At 46.0% G+C, this 18843-nt stretch overlaps 1 protein-coding gene across 8 annotated transcripts in view; it reads left to right on the top strand.

Moving 5' to 3' along the window:
- Positions 1-18843, top strand: part of LEMD1 (LEM domain containing 1) — a 399416-nt gene that overhangs the window by 22463 nt on the left and 358110 nt on the right. For 6 of the 8 annotated variants that reach the window (XM_077481225.1, XM_077481230.1, XM_077481229.1 and 3 more), the window contains exon 2: positions 18364-18413. The exons of the other annotated variants lie outside the window; for them this stretch is intronic. The gene's annotated coding sequence lies outside the window, so the exon portion shown is untranslated. The remainder of the gene's footprint in view (positions 1-18363; positions 18414-18843) is intronic. 8 annotated transcript variants of the gene reach the window in all.

Here is an 18843-nt window from a genome sequence, read left to right on the forward strand (position 1 = left end):
CGTGACCTTTCTGAAAGCGAAGCCTTCATTTGTAGCCTAGGTCTCCCACCCATCCCTGAGGGTGACCTACAGCTTCCCATCCAAAACCCCAAGCCTCTGACGACACCAGACCCCCGTACGTCGGCGACCGCAGAAGTCCTTCTCCACTCCTCAACGAGCTAATCCTGCAAGATTTCCTACCTGAGGGGGCTCCCTCTTCAAGGCTCTCTTGAGCATTTCCCAACCTTACCAATCTTACAGTAGCTTACAATCCTCTTGTTTAACTGCTAACCATCCATTGAACGGAGCTGACTATTTTTCTTTGAAGAGACAGAAATCTACCGTCGGATCGCATGGTCTGCCATGTCCCTTACTAATACCCCAGGCTCCTGCCTGGGTTCCCTGAAGTTTTTTTTTCTCTTCAGGGTCTCCAAAAATGTTTTCAAATTATTTTTTCCATTGTTTTTTTCTTCTTTTTTTTCTCTTTTTTTTTTTTTTTTTTTTTTTTTTATAGATTCTCATTCCCACTTCACGGAAGTCCTGTTTTCTGACCCTTTTTTGGTCACCAATGTTTCTTTTATGATACCATTTCAACTTAAATATTTACTTGTTACTGTACATATTGCACTAAGGTTATATTACTGTTGGTTTACAAACTATGGTACGTTAGCTATACACGAGTCTGATTTAGTATGGCTCTTAGAATATACTCCTGTAATGTGAAGGGCCTGAATTCCATCAGCAAGAGATGGCAAGCTCTGAAGGAGTTCAGGACCTCCAATGCGGAGGTGATCATGGTCCAGGAGACCCACTTCAGACCGGGTGGATCCTTTAAATTTGCATCTAAGCATTTTCCTTTGGCCCATTTAGCCTCTGATCCTTCTGGGAAGGCTGGTGTGGCAATTCTCATTAAACGTTCTTGCCCGCTACGCATCCTCTCTTCCTATCTGGATCCACACGGTCGTTTTGTGCTCCTGAGCTGTAGTCATCTGAACACTCAATTCATTTTAGCTAACATCTATGCTCCAAACATGGGTCAGATTGGTTTTATTACAAAAGTTTTGGAGAAACTCCAATCGTTTTCTCAACCCTTTATGATTATAGGGGGAGATTTCAATGTGTGCATGTCCCCGGCTAAGGATAGACGAGCCCTATTTCAAGACACCCCGCGGACCGCGGTCCAGAAGCTTTCCTCCTCATTCCGTAAACTAACTAGATCGCACAACCTCTTTGACACATGGAGAGTGAAACACCCTACTCAGACAAGCTATACGTTTTACTCTCCCGCTCACAAGATGTATTCCAGATTGGACCACTTCTTTGTAACTGCCCCTCTCCTTCCATACATTGTCTCTTCTGAGATCAACCCCATTACTTGGTCGGATCATGCACCCATTGAACTTGACATTGTCTTGACGGCCTCCACCCCCAAGACCTGCCATTGGCGTCTTAATGAATCTCTGATAAAAGACCCAAAAATCCAAACCCAATTGCATCAAAAACTATCTGAATTTTTCCACCTAAATGATGGATCGGTTGCAGAGGTTTCCACCTTGTGGGAGGCCCATAAGGCTTTTTTCAGGGGTGAATGCATCTCTGCGGGATCCCGCCTTAAGCGGGACTCCATCAAACTCAAAACTGATCTCCTTGCTCAACTGAAAATCGCAGAGATGCACCTACTCAACTCCCCCACGGTGGAACGACTGAGTAGTTACCTCTCTCCGGAACCGCATCAAATCTTTTGACATGAACAGGATTTCCAAATCTATGCTATGGGCCAGGCAAAAGTTCTACGAATTTGCAAACAAGCCACATAGAATGCTTGTTAATTGAAATCACGCCCCTTCCTTTCGATACCTGACCATTTGATGCGATCAGACGGCACTCCTACCCACTGCCCTAAGGCTATGTCCCAGGTATTTGGTGAATTTTACAAGAAGCTTTATAACTGCTTAAGTTCAGATTCTACGTCCCAATTCTCCCAGACAAAATTTGATGATTTTATGTCCTCCATAGACCTACCCAAACTGTCCACTGCACAAAACTCCATGCTCAACGCCCCTATTACTGTGGATGAGATAGCGGAGGTGATTAAAGCCTTGCCGGCTCACAAATCCCCAGGCCCGGACGGGCTCCCTTATATTTACTACAAAATCTTTGTTCCAATTCTAAATCCCCACTTGCAGACTTTATTTTCCTCTTTGCTCAAATGTTCTGTCCCACATTCACAGTTCCTACATGCACACATAACCGTCATTCCTAAACCGGGTAAATATCCGTCACTCCCAGATAATTATCGCCCTATTGCGTTATTAAATTCGGATTATAAGATCTTCACTAAACTACTGGCCAACAGACTTTCCCCACTACTACCGATGTTGATTCACAAAGACCAAGTAGGCTTTGTCCCAACATGACATGCAGGTGATAATACACGACGGACTATAGACCTGATAGATCTTTTGACTAAAACCAAGCAATCCGCCATTGTCCTAAGCCTAGATGCACAAAAAGCTTTTGACCGCCTAAGTTGGCCGTTTATGTTTGCGGCCCTTTCCAGATACGGATTCTCAGGACCCTTTATACAAGCCTTGCAAGCTCTATACTCTACACCTTCCTCTCAGGTTCAATTGTCCTCATACTTGTCGCAGCGGTTCCCCCTCACCAATGGCACTAGACAGGGGTGCCCTTTGTCACCCCTGTTGTTTATTCTAAGCTTAGAACCTCTAGCTTCAGCCATCAGGTCCCACCCAGACATCCGGGGGGTATCGTTGCGACAACAAGAATACAAACTATCACTTTTTGCTGACGATATTTTACTGACACTCACCCATCCCCTCATCTCCTTACCTTCCCTTCAGACAATTCTCTCCACCTTTGGTTCTCTCTCAGGGTTTAAAATCAACCAGTCAAAAACAGAAGGTCTACCCATTAACATTTCACCAACATTGCTTGACACCCTCCAACGCACCTTTAGCTATCGTTGGTGCCCTTCTTCCTTGAAGTACTTAGGAGTTCATCTTACTTCCTCGTACGACTCCCTCTATCAAGCTAATTTTCCTCCCATGTTTGCAGAAATAACCCGTCTCTTAAATCTGTGGTCCCCTCTTCCTATTTCTCTCCTCGGTAGAATTAATGTCCTTAAGATGTCAATACTTCCTAAATTACTGTATTTATTTGAAACACTTCCTATCCCAGTCCCAATGTCGCAATTGAAACTTCTCCAAAGAAAATGCCTCAAGTTCATATGGAATAATGCATCCCATAGGATTGCACGCTCCGTAGTCTACTCTTTAAAGTCTAGAGGTGGTCTGGCGGCGCCAGATATCATTAAATACTATTACGCCTCTCACCTCCGGGTATTGACTTCCTGGATCTCTAGAAAGGCTCCGAGCAGGTGGGCTGAGATTGAGATGGGGGTCACTGTTCCAGTACATCCGTGCTATATGTTATGACCTTCCTCTGCTAAATTTATGCCTCAATTGCGATCCTTATGCCTAGCACCAATGCTTTTCACCCTTTCCATTTGGAAGAGATGTGCGGAGCAGTTTTCCCTATCCTCTAAATGTCCCCCATTTCTGAATGTACTCTTTAACCCGGATATACCCGATGGTCTGTCTTATACAAGGATGCTTCCCTGGACTCAGGCGGGAATCTTTTAGTTGCGACATCTCGTACATCCGGCTACACGTAAACTTATGCCTTTCTCAGACCTGCAAACAAAATATGACCTGCCTACCTCCCTTCTATACTCATACCTACAGTTTAAACATTTCTTCCACTCTAACTCCCCCTCTCTTTCTTTGGAGAAACCGACTGATTTTGAGGCCCTGTGTGCCAACGGCCCCTATGAAACCAAACAGATTTCCTCTATATACAAAATCCTAAAGGAAACCCCACCTCTAACGGAACTCACTCATAATTACATGAAAAAATGGTCCCGCATACTACAACGACCAATCTCTATTAGACTGGGGTAAAATATGGGAATCTACATCCAAAACGTCACGTTGTGTAGTGCAGAGGGAAACCGCTATTAAGATCTTGATGTTTTGGTACAGGACCCCAGACTTGCTGCATGCTCGCAACCCAGCCATCTCCAATATTTGCTGGAGATGCGGCGAGTCTGTAGGTTCTCATTTCCATATATTTTGGGAATGCCCCTTTATTAGCCCTTATTGGACTAAAATTCAGGATCTTTTACAAAAGGTACTAATGACACCTATCCCTCTGAATCCCATGCACTTCCTTCTAGGCCTTCCTTTTCCGAGACTGTCTAAACCCTCGCGCAACCTGATGTCCTTTATCCTTCTGGCCGCTGAGAGAGCAATTCCTAGACATTGGCTATCCACCATTCCCCCCACATTCCATCTTTTTCTTTCCATAATGGCATATATACGTAGGATGGAACACTTGACTGCTAAAATGGAAGATACACTACCCTCTTTTTATAAAATATGGAAGAAATGGGACGACTCTGAGTTCCCCCTTGAGTCTGCTAACCCTTAAATCTCCTGATTCCCATGATGCAAATGTCTGATTAAGTTGTACCTTGCTATCTTTTTCTTTCTTTTTTTTCTGTAATGTTGTTATACGTAACTATATATCCTCTTCCGCTTTCATTCATCACATTATATGGTATGCTAATTGTACTTGAATGATCCATGGTTGGAAGATGCTTACTTTATGAACATACCTGTATGTACGCTCAATTTCGTACGTTTCTATATACATGGCTTTGTATTATCGAAAGTTGAAATGCTTTTTCTTTATACTGTATTGTACCTTTTTTCTTTTTTTGGAAAAAACTTTATAAATAAACAATTAAAAAAAAAAAAAAAAAACATCTCTAATTTTAATGAGTGGCCAGGAGTCTTGTTAAATTCCCTTCTGCAAAAAAGTTTTATCCCTATTGTGGGTTCAGCAGTATGGTATTTGTATACTGAAATCATTCTCAAGAGAGAATGAGTTCAGTGCTCGCAACCTTTCCTCATAACTAATATCCTCCAGACCCTTTTATTGGCTTTGTTGCCCTTCTTTGTACTCGCTCCACTTCCAGTACATCCTTCCTGAGGACCAGTGCCCAGAACTGGACAGCATACTCTAAGTGCAGCGAGACCAGTCTTGTAGAGCGGGAGAATTATCGTTTTATCTCTGGAGTTGATCCCCTTTTTAATGCATGCCAATATTCTGTTTGCTTTGTTAGCAGCAGCTTGGCATTGCATTCCATTGCTGAGCCTATCATCTACTAGGACCCCTAGGTCCTTTTCCATCTTAGATTCCCCCAGAGGTTCTCCCCCCAGTGTATAGATTGCATTCCAATTTTCTCTTTGGTTCACTGACGCAGCTCCATTAATCTTGACCATAGGGTTTTTACTCCACCTTCAGGAGAGGACTAGGCAGAATGTTATACGTGTGAAAAAACAGAACTTTACAGTTCTGCCCAGGGGGCGGTCCCTCTAGTAAACCTCTGCCTGCTTCCTGCAGCTCCAGTTTATTTTTTTCTGCCTAGTGAAGGAGATGGACCATCGGTCCTGGGATTTTTTTGCTGAATGTTTGCCTTTTGCGCAAGATGTTAAGATCCTGTGATCTGCTATCAACAGCCGGCTGGGTGACATTCTGGATACTGTAATCTAGATCATGGATATGCAATTAGCGGACCTCCAGCTGTTGCAGAACTGCAAGTCCCATGAGGCATAGGAAGACTCTGACAACCACAAGCATGACACGCAGAGGCATGATGGGACTTAGTTTGGACTGTAGTTTTGCAACAGCTGGAGGTCCGCTAATTGCATATCCCTGATCTAGATCCTTGTAGTCTCCCCAGCCTGGCCATCGAGCGTGTGCAGACCCTAGCTACTCGCTGAGTCGGCCACAAAATGCTCCAGGGGAGAGCGCAATGCTCAGGGGCACACATGACCGGACTATGTCTTTGTCACAGTGTGCCATGGCCAGCAGCCACCCCGTACTGTTCGGAGAGTGGGTCTGTGATGGGATGTCCCTAGCTCGTCTGGATGGTAAGTATAGCTCTCCCTGCCTCTGCGGGATTGAGCAGCTGGGCATTCCCTGGGAGGTCGATTAGGGGGTCCCTCTCCTCCCTCTATTCTCTCCCTGTCAGTATTCCCCCCCCCCCCCCCCGTGTGGGATGCTGCATGATGGGCTGCTGAGCGGTGTGTGTACCTGTAGCCAGGGGTCCCCTGAGGTGCTCTCACCTTAGATTGGGGGCTGCACTGGGTGTCTGTGGTCTCCCCGCTGGAGGTCTGCATGTGCTGATCACCATAGCGCTGTTCTGCTGCCATTTTCTCTGTCCTTTCACTATGTACAGTTGTTCGTCGGACATTTTTGGTGTGCCTCAGTGGAAAGCATGGTCAGGGGCCATTTTTCTGCAGCTCGCAGCCATTTTCTCTGTGATTGTCCTTTTATACAGGGTGGCCATTTTGTTGTAGCCCAGCATGGTTTTTCTGCTCAGCACTGGTCCCTGCTGCCCAGAACAGCACGGTTTTTCACCTGGGAGCTGATACTGGACACGGGCACGTGTAACTGAACAGCGCAGCACTCAGTTGGGGTGGTGAGTCCTGCGGTGGGGGCCCCTCAGTCTGCAGCAGCTAGGAGGGTGGGATTGTGCACCTGTCCTAAGTCCCCAAGGGTGGCAGACAGGGTGGGTCAGCATGGCTTCAGAAACTGGTGTTTCTTCCCCAGAACTCCCTACAATTGCAACCGGCTCGTCTGCAAACAGTGCAGTGCCTTTGGATGCTTTGTCGGCGGTCCTTGAAATTGTTGCCAAGGTGGTAAAAAGCGGCCCCTGTCCTCTGGGGAGAGCTCTGACGCAGACTTGGGCCCCGCTGAAACTGGCGGCCCCTGCTCTGTTGCTTCAGATGACGCTGACCAGGACAGTGAGGATGAGTCCATGTCCGGGTCCGCGCAAGACACGGCTTTAGTTGGAGCACTTATCACAGCTGTGCGTGATGCCCTGAAAATTCAGAATACAGCAGGTTCCTCTGCTGAAGTAGCGGCCCCCTTTGGGTTGCGTAAGCCAGCCTGTACACCTAAGGTGTCTGACTTATTTCGAGAAGTTCATATACAAGGAATGGGGAAGCCCACAATGGACCTTTTCGGTCCCTAAAAGAATGGCGGTGCACTACCCCTTTTGAGGAGAGCCTTTTAAAAAATGGTTGGCTCCTCTGGTCGTAGACCCCCCCCCCCCCCCCCCCAGTATCCAGGTTAAACAAAGTAACCACGATCCCGGTAGAGGGGACTCCTGCATTTAAGGACCCTACTGACAAGAAGGCCGAGGCAGTGGCCCATTTCTTGTTTATGGTTGTGGGGTCAGCAATACGACCAGTACGGGCCACAGCACTTGTGTCGCAGACACTTACTGAATGGGCAAAACTTTTGCACCGTGAATTGGAGAAGCAGCAGGCTACTCCCGTCTGCGTGGAACTAGCAGACCAGTTAGTGCACGGCCTTAAAGCGGCAGTAAACCCGCAAATTATTATTATTTTTTTTTTAAACCTGCAAAGCAAAAGGCATAATGAGCTAGTATGCACCGCATACTAGCTCATTATGAAATACTTACCTTCGAACGAGGCCCCGACATCTGGCCCGATCCACGCCGAGGGAGCTGACATTCTCCCTCTGTGTTTCTTCTGGGTATCGCGGCTCCGGCGCTGTGAGTGGCTGGAGCCGCGATATCGTCACTCCCACGCATGCGCGTGGAAGATTTCATTCCGGCCGGTCGACCACTGCTGAATTTTCAGGCCGAGAATCCCCTTGTGCGCATGCGCCGCTGCAGTCAGCGGCGCATACCGAGGGGAATATCTCCTAAACCGTACAGGTTTAGGAGATATTTTTTTTACCTGCAGGTAAGCCTTTATTATAGGCTTTCCTGTAGGTAAAAGTTAAATTGAGTATACAACCACTTTAAGTACATTTGCGACACAGCCCTGGATACGCTTCCCTTGCTGTCCAGGACTTCAGTGTCAACAGTGGTGCTGCAGCGCCTGATTTGGCTAAAATGCTGGTCTGCGGACCAGGCATCTTTAAAAAAAAATAAAATAAATAAAAATAAAAATAAAAAAATTAAAAATAAAATAAGCCTTGGTGGATCTACGCTTCCTTGGTGAGTGGCTCTTTGGAGCCTCGTTAGATGACTTTATTAAGAATGTCACAGGTGGGAAAAGTACCTTGCTCCCACAGGCCAGGAAGTCTAATAAGCCACGCCGCAGGCAAGGGCCCTCATTTTCAGCTCAAAAGAGGCTTTTTTGCCCGTCCCGGACTTTGGATAAATGCTCCCAGTCTGACTTCTGAGGTTTGCCCCCACCTGTCTCTCGGGTGGGGGGGTCTCCTTCAGCAGTTTGCAGCCCGGTGAGCCTCTCGGCTGCGACCAATGGGTCTGCAAACTGATTTCCTCTGGCTACAAGATAGTTCCTCTCTTGGCCACCAAACAGATCTTCCCCTCCAGCACACTTACTCCTGGCATGCCGGGAGGCCCTATTGAGGGCGTTAAGGGACCTGCTAAGCCGTGGGGTGATAGTGCCTGTTCCGGAGTTGGAAAGGTTCCAGGGGTTCTACTCCAATCTGTAGTCCCCAAAAAGGAAGGGGTATGTCCAATCTTGGACCTGAAAGCCCCCAATTGCTTTGTAAAAGTACAGAGGTTGATAATGGAATCAGTTCGCTCAGTAGTCCCTGCACTCCATCAAGGGGACTCCCTGGCATCTTTGGTCATCCATCATGCGTACCTGCACATACCCATATGCCTCTGGCATCAGAGGTTTCTGCGATTTGAAGTTGGAGAAGCCCACTACCAGTTTGTGGCTCTCCCTTTTGGCTTGGCATCAGCACCTCGAGTCTTTACCAAGGTATTGGCTCCAGTTTTGGCGTTGCGACAATGCAGGATCGCAATCGTAGGTTACCTAGATGATCTCCTCCTGAGAGCAGCTTCTGCCTCAGAATTAGAGGACGTGACGATCACCATGCAAACCCTGCAGGAATTTGGGTGGCTGTTGAACCTAAAAAAGTCTGTGCTCTTACCGACTTGGCGTTTGGAGTATTTCATGGAAGCGAGAGTTTTTCTCCCTTCAGACAAACTGCAGACTCTCAGAGCCGCAGTAGAACTATTGATGAACTGCAAGTGGTCGCCGCTGCACTTCTGCATGCGAGTCCTGGGCCTCATGGTGGGCTCCTTCGAGGCAGTACCGTACACTCAGTTTCACGCCAGAGTCTTGCAGAAGGAGATATTGACAAAATGGGACAAATCTCCGTTATCCTTGGATCGGTAGATTCGAGTGAGCCAGTCAGTCAGGAACTCCCCTGCTCTGGTGGCTGAGGTCCCTGGCACTTAGGTCCGGGAAGTCGTTCCTACCTCTACATTGGACAGTGATCACAACGGACGTCAGCCTGACCAGCTGGGGTGGAGTACTGGAAGTACAGTCGGCCCAGGGCCTCTGTTCGGGGGAGGAATCCAAATTGCCGATCATTGTGCTCGAGCTCAGAGCATTCAGGCTATGCCTCTGACACATGGTCAATGAGACTACGAGGGCGTCTGATCAGGATGCAGTCAGACAACCCCACGGCGGTGGCATATGTCAACCATTGAGGAACAAGAAGCTCAGCTACAGCACGGGAGGTGGCACACATCCTTCAGTGGACAGAGCGACATGTACCGGCCTTGTCGGCCATTTTTATGCTGGGAGTAGAAAACTGGCAGGCAGACTACCTAAGTCACCAGATGCTGAACCCAGGAGACTGGTCATTGCATCCGGAGGTGTTCAGGCTACTGTGCCTGCGGTGGGACACACCAGACGTGGATCTCCTGGCCTCCCGTCTCAATTGGAAGGTGCTGAGATTAGTATCCAGGACAAGAGAACCCTGGGCAGACGTGTGAGACGCGCTGGTGGCTCCGTGGGATCAATACCTACTGATCTACGCTTTTCCTCCGCTAAAACTATTACCACACCTGCTCCGCAGAGTGGAGGCCGAGGGATTCCAGTGATACTGATTGCCCCAGATGGCCTCGGTGTCCCTGATACGCTGACCCAGTATGCCTGGTTGCGGACTCTCACTGGCGACTACCGTTGCAACGGCAATGGGGTGAGTTTAGCCTTGGATAAAAATTAAATCACAAAATAGATAAAAGTACCATCATCCAGATCAGTAGTTTTTAGAGGCAAGAGGTTAGGAATACGGGGACAGTTGCTAATGTTGGTACCCAGTATATCCAAACCTACAAGATTTGTTGGGAGAAGACCTTTTGTGTCAAGGTCCGATTCTCCATCCTGCTTTACCATCGCTGGATTTAACGGCATGACTGTTGAGAGCCAGGTGCTAAGGAACCGGGGCCTGTCGGACTCGGTAATTTCACCTATGTTGTGGGCACAATTAGTCTTCTTCTCGTACCTGGAAAGCTTACATCTCCTTGTGTGAGGAGAAAGGGTGGCGTCCACGCACCTATTCCGTTTCTTGGATCCTGCTGTTCTTACAGCGAGGAGTAGACCAGAAATTGGCTTTAAGCCCCATTTAAAAGACAAATATCGGCTTTGGCTGTTTTTTTTCCAATGACCCCTGGCATCTCACACTCTAGTGAGCACTTTTTTTTTCAAGGGGTCCGGCATGTAGTCCCTCCGGTGAGTCCACCTTTGCCCCGTGGGATCTGAACCTGGTGCTATTGGCGCTTCAGAAACTGCCGTTTAAGAACATCAGGGCAATTCCCTTGTTGACTCTTTTGCAGAAAGTGGTCTTCCAAGTGACCATTGCATCAGCCAGGAGGGTTTCGGAACGGGTGGCTTTGTCTTGCAAGTTGCCCTACCTGGTTATCCATAAGGATAAGGTAGTGTTGCGTCCGCAACCTTCTTTTCTGTCGAAGGTGGTTTCGGTGTTTCACAGCAATGAAGACATTGTTTTACCATCTCTGTGTCCTAATCCCCTTCCTCCCTCAGGTTAGGAGGCCTAAAGTATACTCCCAGTATTATTTTTCCCTTAGCTTCATCCCTTTTGGATCTCTACCCATAAGGATTCCACCTCCTCCCTTAGTGATGTCATCTCTCACGTTCACTTGTACATAATTCTTGATATATAGGCTTACCCCTCTCTAGCCTTGCGATAAAGGGTATCTCTAATTCACCCATCTTGTCTGCCAGGCTCCTGACATTGGTGACCGGTCGCATATTATCCTCTTATTGGGTGTTCCGAGATTGCAACTAGGATTTGCTACTATACTTTGGGTTTATGTGCTTTGGGCAACCTACCACTAATGCCTCCAATACTACCCTCTGGAATATGTTACACGCTGACTATCTCTACCTCTGGACCCTCCCCATTGCCTACTTTAAAAACCCCTCAAACTTTTTGGCCATCTTCATTCCCAGCTGATCTGCACCCTCCTCCTCTAGGTGCAGTCTGTCCCTTCTATAGTACCAGTTATTGACTGAGAATCCAGCCCAGTCCTCCAGGAACCCAAACCCCTCCTTACCACACCAGCTCTTCAGCCACTTGTTTACTTCCCTAATCTCCCTCTTCCTTTCTGGTGTGTCTCAATGTACCGGTAGTATTCCTGAGCATATTACCTTGGAGGTCCTTTTCCTCAATTTAGCTCCCAAGTCCCTAAAATTGTTCTTAAGGACACTCTATCTGCCTCTGACTTTGTCATTGGTGCCAATGTGCATCATGACAGCTGGGTCTTCCCTAGCCCCTCCCAGTAATCTGTCCACCAGATCCATGATGTGCCGAACCCAAGTGCCATGTAGACAACATACTGTTTGGTGCTTCAGGTCTTTGTTACAGATTGGCCTCTCTGTCCTTCTAAGAATTGAGTCCCCCTACCACTAGAATCTGTCTTTCTTTTCCCTTTGCTTCCCCACCACTCACTGGAGAAGTTCTTCCCCCTGGCAGCTAGAGTCCCTCAGCTCCAGCAGTGCTGGTCCCTGACTGGTTTCATCAGTGCCACCCAATGGAGCGTACTTATTGGGATGCTACAGCCCTGGATCGACCTCCCTGGCACTTCTCCCCCTCTACCCTTCCTGTCACTCATCTACCCTTTGCTAGTGCCTGCACCTCTTTGTCACCACCCGTCTCTGTGCTGGCCCCAGCCAGCACCTGCCATGTACATTCCTGGCTCTCCTTTAGTATGGAGGGACTTCTCAGTGCTGACAGTTGCTTCCCCAGATTCTGAACCTGGGCTTCCAGGGAAACAATGCGCTTACTTTTTGTACAGCAGTATTCGTCCTCGATGATCAAAGAACGGATACATGCCGCAAGATGTACAACGAGTCACTTCTCCACACCCGTCGTGCATCGTACCTATTAAATTTAATGAGGATTGGGGATTATACCCTGTCCAAATTACCTAACAACTATCTTCCTGACACTAATGCTCAACAAGACAATACACAGGTACTCGCAGACCTACATGCATTTGCAATACACAGTACACAAGTACTAATGATCCAAAGAACACTCAGGTACTCACACTACACAGGTACTATGACCCCTGTTATAACTTTTTTTAACTCTGGTTTTTAACTCGCCACTTAGACCAGTTCCACTAGGACAGAGTTTCAGCAGACTCATAGATGAGCAGGCTCACAATGAGTTCTGCACAAGGTTATATAGGCCTCAAGCACCTATGACCAGTACATGGCACCTGTGAACGTGTGTTTCCAGTACTTAAATTCCTGTCGGAAACTGTGAAGAGGGAGTGGAAAGACCCTGAAAGAGCCCCTTTCTTCTCCAGATCACTCAAGTGGAGATCCTTTTGAAGAGGATAGCGCTCAAGTATGGAACAAAAAACCTACACTTGATGCAGCTTTTTCACAGGTGTCAAGGAATACAGACCTGCCATTTGAGGATATGGGCGTCCTAAAAGACTCCATGGATAAAAGGGCATATTCCCTGTTGAAGAAATCCTGGGACTCAACCTTAGCCAACTTAAAGCCAGCTATGGCTTCAACTGTGGTGGCTAGGAACCTAGAACACTGGCTTGAACAGTTGAAAAGCCATATTGAAGTGGGAACTTCTCGCAAGGATCTATTGGACACTTGGCCAGTATTACAGAAAGCGGTAGGGTACATGGGAGACTCCTCCACAGAATCCATAAGGATGTCTGCAAGATCCTCGGCCCTGGTAAACTCGGCACATCAAGCACTATGGGTTAAGACATGATCAGGAGATACTGCCTCAAAGGCGAAGCTATGTGGTCTTCTGTTTTTCAGGGAGCTCTAGTGTTTTGCCTGGATCTTGAAGATGTGTTGGACAGGACGGCAGACAAGAAGGCCTTTCCAGTAAGAAACATATTTGTCCTTTTCACAAAACCCAGGACATGAAGGACAAGGGATACAAGAGAACCCAGAGGTTCCAGAGAAGTCGAGGCAAGTCTGGGGCGCTATTCCAACCACCTAGCCAGACCACTAAAAATCAGTGACGGGCCTCTGACTGTGGAAGGGTGGCTGCAGTCCTTTTTCCCCACAGTGGAAGACCGCAACAACCAGTCCGTTTTGTCCTCAAGCCAATATCCGAAGGGTACAGTCTGAAATTCTCAGTCACTACCAAGTCTTATTTACATAACTCATGCTTCCCTGAAATTAGGAAAAGTCCCTAGCAGTGTCATCTCTCCTGCAAGAACTGGTTCAGCAGAAAGTGATCATCCCAGGTCCCTGAGAAGAGGAAGAACTAGGGTGCTATTCACACGTGTTCCTAGTCAAGAAACCATCAGGAAAATGTCGGTTAATTCTGAAGATATTAAACAGATCAAATCAGTTCAAGAGGTTTGGAATGGACACAATTTTCTCAATGAAGAATCTTCTAACGCCAAGCTGCTTACTAGTATCCATAGACCTCAGGGATGCTTACCTTCATGTTCCCATAGCACCAGCATTGCAAAAATATCTGGTGGTTAGCGATCAAGAGGAAAGGGGTAGTCTTGTACCTACAGTTCAGAACTCTTCCTTTCGGGTTGTATTCCTCTCCAAGTATTTTCACAAAAAATATGGAAGAAGCCTTGGCACCCCTTAGGTTGAGGGGAATATCGATTGTCCCATACCTGGATGACCTAGTTTTTGCCAAGTCAGGGGATCTTTTGGGGAAAGACCCGAAGGAGACAGACGCTTGGAGAGTCTCGGTTGGATAATAAACGGAGAAAAATTAAGCATGATTCCGTCTCAAACAAAAGCGTTCTTGAGGTATATAATCAACTCTGTACAGGAAAGACCCAGAGGAAAAGATAGTCCAAGATGCAGTAAAAAACATCCAAACAAATCTGCCAATCTCTATCAGGGCAGCCATGTCAGTGCTAGGCCTCCTTGCAGCATTAATCCCAGCAGTGCATTGTGCACGTCTCCATTCAAGGGATCTCCAGCAGGCAATTCTGAGGAATTGGTCCTATGGGGGGGGGTGGTCATTGGAGAAGTTATTCGGGATTCTCTCATATCCAGAGGGAAGTTATGGTGGTGGAGGAGACAAACTTGGACAGAGGCCTGCTCTGGACATTCCCAGTAGAAGAGTTTGAAAATAGATGCAAGCTCTTGGGGTTGGGGCACCCACCGGGAAGGGCAGATGGCCCAAGACGGAGGCCAAGAGATCCACCAATTGGAGGGAACTAAAAACGATTGTCCTGTGGGCTTTGGAGGATCGAGTCAAGGGCCACCACATTCAAGTGTTGTCCGACAATGCCACAGCAGTGGCCTACACAACAAAACAGGGAGGCATGAGAAGCGGAGTAATGCTGCCCTTGGCTTTTCAGATTCTGTCTTGGGCAGAAGGCAACTTGGCATCCCTGACAGCAGTACACCTGAAGGGTGACCTGAATCTCGTAGCAGACTTCTTTAAAAGAGCGTTCCGGCCAATACTTTTTTTTTTTTTTTTTTTTTTTTTTTTTTTGTAGCTGCTGACTTTTTTTACTAAGGACACTTACCTGTCCAATGATCTTGCGATGTTGGCCTCCCCGAGGCGCCTCCATCCTAAAGAAGGGAACGAAGTTGAGCTTCACTGCCCGTCTTCACTGCCTGGCTTCACTTCCCGTCTCCTACTTCGCATGCACGAATCATGCGGCGCTTTGTGAATGGGCCCCAACGGGGCCGCTCACCGAAGGAGGAAGCACCGATGAATAGGAAGACTGCCTAGCAACATTTTATTTTATTAATGCATATTTTATTTTATTTTTTTGGGTGGCCCTCCACTTTAAGTAGGCAAAGAGTGCTACATTCAGAGTGGTCTGAAACTAGTTTTAACCCTACTAAATAGGAAAAAGGTAACTAGGGCCACTTATTTTAAAACTTGGAAACGTTTCAACTCCTGGCGTGCGACTAAAGTGTTTTCGCCACAGGAGATCAAAATTCCTCCATCACTGAATGGATAAGGGGTAGGTGGCCACTTTATCAGTGTTTTATTTGTTTTTGTTTTTTTGTTTTTGAGACAATATCTCGGGATCCGCTAATCACTAGATTTTTATTTTATTTTTTTTAAAGCCATTGGCCAGAGCTAGGCCAGTACCATTTAAGTTTTATTCCAAGTGGGCTTTATCTGTGATTTTTACTGAAAAAAAACCCTTGAACCCCCTGGAAGAGGCTACAAGCTAATTTTTGCTCTCTAAAGTTAGCATTATTAGTGGCAGTTACATCGGCTAGGAGAGTTGGCGAACTGCAAGCCCTATCGTTGAAGTGTTTGTTTTTCTCTCTTCCCGGACTGGGTAGTGCTAAGAACTGACCCGTGTTTTCTACCAAAGATTTCTTTGGTGTTTCATAGGTTGCAAGAAATGGTTCTTACAACTTTTTGCCCAACACCATCCTGTCCTAAGGAAAGGGTATTTCATAGCCTAGATGTGAGAAGATGTCTACTGCACCATCTCGAGGTCACAAAAGAATTCAGAAGATTGAATTCTCTGTTCGTGCTGTTTTCAGGGCCATGTGAAGGATACGATGCATCTAAAAACACCATAGGGAGATGGCTGCAAATGGCCATCAATGCAGTTTATCAAGTTGTAGAAACATCTCAAAGATCATTAGTGGAAACAGGATGCACCTTAGCTCAATTTTGAGTGTCAAGGCAAAGGCTGTAAATACTTATGTACATGTGCATTTTTTATAAATTTGCAAACATTTTCAAACAAACTTATTTCACGTTGCCATTATGGGGTACTGTATTGTTTGTAGAATTTTGAGGAAAATAATTGAATTTGTTTTGGAATAAAGCTGTAACATTACAAATCCCCTCTAACAGGCCAATAGGGAATAAAACAGATGAGTCTCCTGCTCTGTGCTGGGATGGGAGGGAGGGGTGCGAGACAACTCCAGGAAGGCTTAGGTGTCGACTTGCGCTGGGTACACGTGGGCTGAAAATGGACGTCTTTCGGCTTGTGTATACCCAGTGTCTTACAATAGGCTTCTGTCGAACAGACATGCTTGAAAACCAGCATCATAGCAAAAAGATCGGGGCAGAACCACACTTGAGGGAAGTACTGTGTTCACTTTTCATGTCTGAGGTTTACAACCATTTTAATTGTTCTTTGCACTGTATCATGCACTTATCGCATGCCAGGCAAAGGGGTCCTATGTGGCCCCAAAATGTTGCACTTTGCTGTTTTGATGTGATCACCTGAATAAATGTTCAGACTGTTTCAAAGCTCTGTGGTGTGCTAGTGCTATAGCCATATACTTTTGGCTTATAGTACTGGTTTCCAGCTGGCAACTGCTACAGCACCCACTTACATCTTGGCATTTCCAGTAACCTGTGCAATGGGAATAGTTCACTGCTACTCAGACAAGAGGTATTTCGATTTCATGTGCCTGAAATTGTTGGAATGCATCCATTGATCTTTTTAATCATTCATGATCCCTGCCATTTGTCCAAATGGCATCTGATGAAGCTGTATCTTCTCAATCTAATATGAACTTTGGCAGTATCTAGTGTATAGCCAGGAGGAGATGGACACAGTTTTTTTTTTTTTCCCAAGATGCAGGTAAAGCATGTGGGACTGATACCACCCCAGACCCAATAAGGGAAATTAATAAAAAAAAAAAAAAGACTTGTGGATCTTGAATTGTACAGCCAGACATTGTCGGAACACTACAGGAAAAAAGATACGACAATGTTGGCTAAAGTCCCCTTATAAGTACTAAGAACAACTTAGCTATCTTAATTAACATTGGCCAATCCAATGGTTGAATAACTGATGAGGTGGCAGATTTTGGCTGGGTGTTTTTTTTTTTTTTTTTGTTTTGTTTTTTTAACAACCAGCTAGCATTCATTAAAATTTAGAGTGAATTGACCACCCCTTATTTAACCGCTTGCCGCCCGCCATATAGCAATATGGCGTTGTCAAATAGGTTTAGTTATTCTTTTCGGACGTCGTGTGACATGATCAGGATAACAAGCCGGCACGCTTGTCTGACAAACCACAGCTCCGATCATGGTATGACCCCTCTAACGGAGGCTTCTTACCATGTGTTCAGCTGTGACCAATCACTTGTGAATCACTTGTGAACCAGGAAGTGCCCCATCAGTAATGCCTGTCAGTGCCCTCCAGATGCCACTCGGTAATGCCGGTCAGTAGCCCCTCATCAGTAAACAGAACAAGGGTGCACACACCACTTCAGTAAAAAAATGGACACACCCGGTCCAAGGTGCTAATCCCGGCTCATCGCCATAGGCAATATCAAGAAGAAAAGAAAAGATTGATTGTGCACTTGAATCCAGAAGATGCTGTAGAAATCTTTGTCATGAGCTGGACAAAATTGCAATGCTGATCAGTTGGCACGTTTCACACGAAAAGAACTGTTTTTGTTCACAACAAAATTTTGGTCTTCTTTTTTTTTTTTTTTTTTTTTTTTTTTTTTTTTTTTAGTTTTGTTTAGCAAAAAATAAAAACCCAGAGGTGCTCAAATACCACCAAAAGAAAGCTCAGTTTTTGGGGGAAAAAATTTATTTTGTTGTATGACCGCGCAATTGTCATTCAAAGTGCAACAGCGCTGAAAGCTGAAAATTTTGTCCTGGGCAGGAAGGGGTGAAAGTGCCCGGTATATTGTATTATATGGTTAATGAATGCATTTGGTCACTTAGGCAGGTACATGCAGTGTTTAACGAAGGGTTTTTAAGTAAAGCATAAACTGCATGTGATAACCTTTTGTGAATTGACCCCATTGTTTGTTTCAGTGGGGATTATTCCTCTATTCACCTCAATTGTGGGGACAAAAATCTGTTCTCCCCTTTTTTTTCGTTAAATCCACTGGATGAATGGGGAAAGAAATGATCCATCTATGGCCAACCTTACCTACCTACTAGTAGTCCAGCAGGTGGGAGGAAGGGAAGAGACCGCTGTTTTGTTTGCTCCCTCTGGTAGATCTGATACATTTGCACGCCTTTTTATTTATTTTATTTTTTTTGTTTTTTTTTCTACAGGTCCTCTGTTTTTAGAAAACATATTTACTTGCTGGAGGGTCCAGAATAAAGTAAGCTGCCATTTTTATTTAATTTATGATGAGGCATGCTTTGTGATTTGGAACATGCTACAAATGTAAAGTAGGGGTTATCCCAATTTGGCTGCAAAAACATTGCCATATTGGGTATGCCTTTTTTTTTTTTTTTTTTTTTTTGTCATATGGGGCACAACGGTGGAGTGGGTAGTTGGCTGCATGGTTGCTGCCCACAATTAGGATGGCCAAAAGCTGCTTGGTCGGCTGCCCACAAGATGCCGCTGCTGGGAGCCTGGAGGCTAGTAAAGAACTAGCAGGGTTTTTTTTTTTTTTTTTTTTTTTTAAAGATTGCTGATGATTAAAAATGTGTGTGGATGATATAATGGAGTTTAGTCTCTACCAAAACATTTAAGGCCCACTCGGGCTCTTGGTTACAGACCATTCCATTAAATAAATGTAATACTAT

This window comes from Lithobates pipiens, unplaced genomic scaffold (assembly GCF_037356315.1).
Source record: "Lithobates pipiens isolate NorthernLeopardFrog02 unplaced genomic scaffold, aLitPip1_a1.2 Scaffold_16, whole genome shotgun sequence".
Lineage (NCBI taxonomy): Eukaryota > Metazoa > Chordata > Amphibia > Anura > Ranidae > Lithobates > Lithobates pipiens.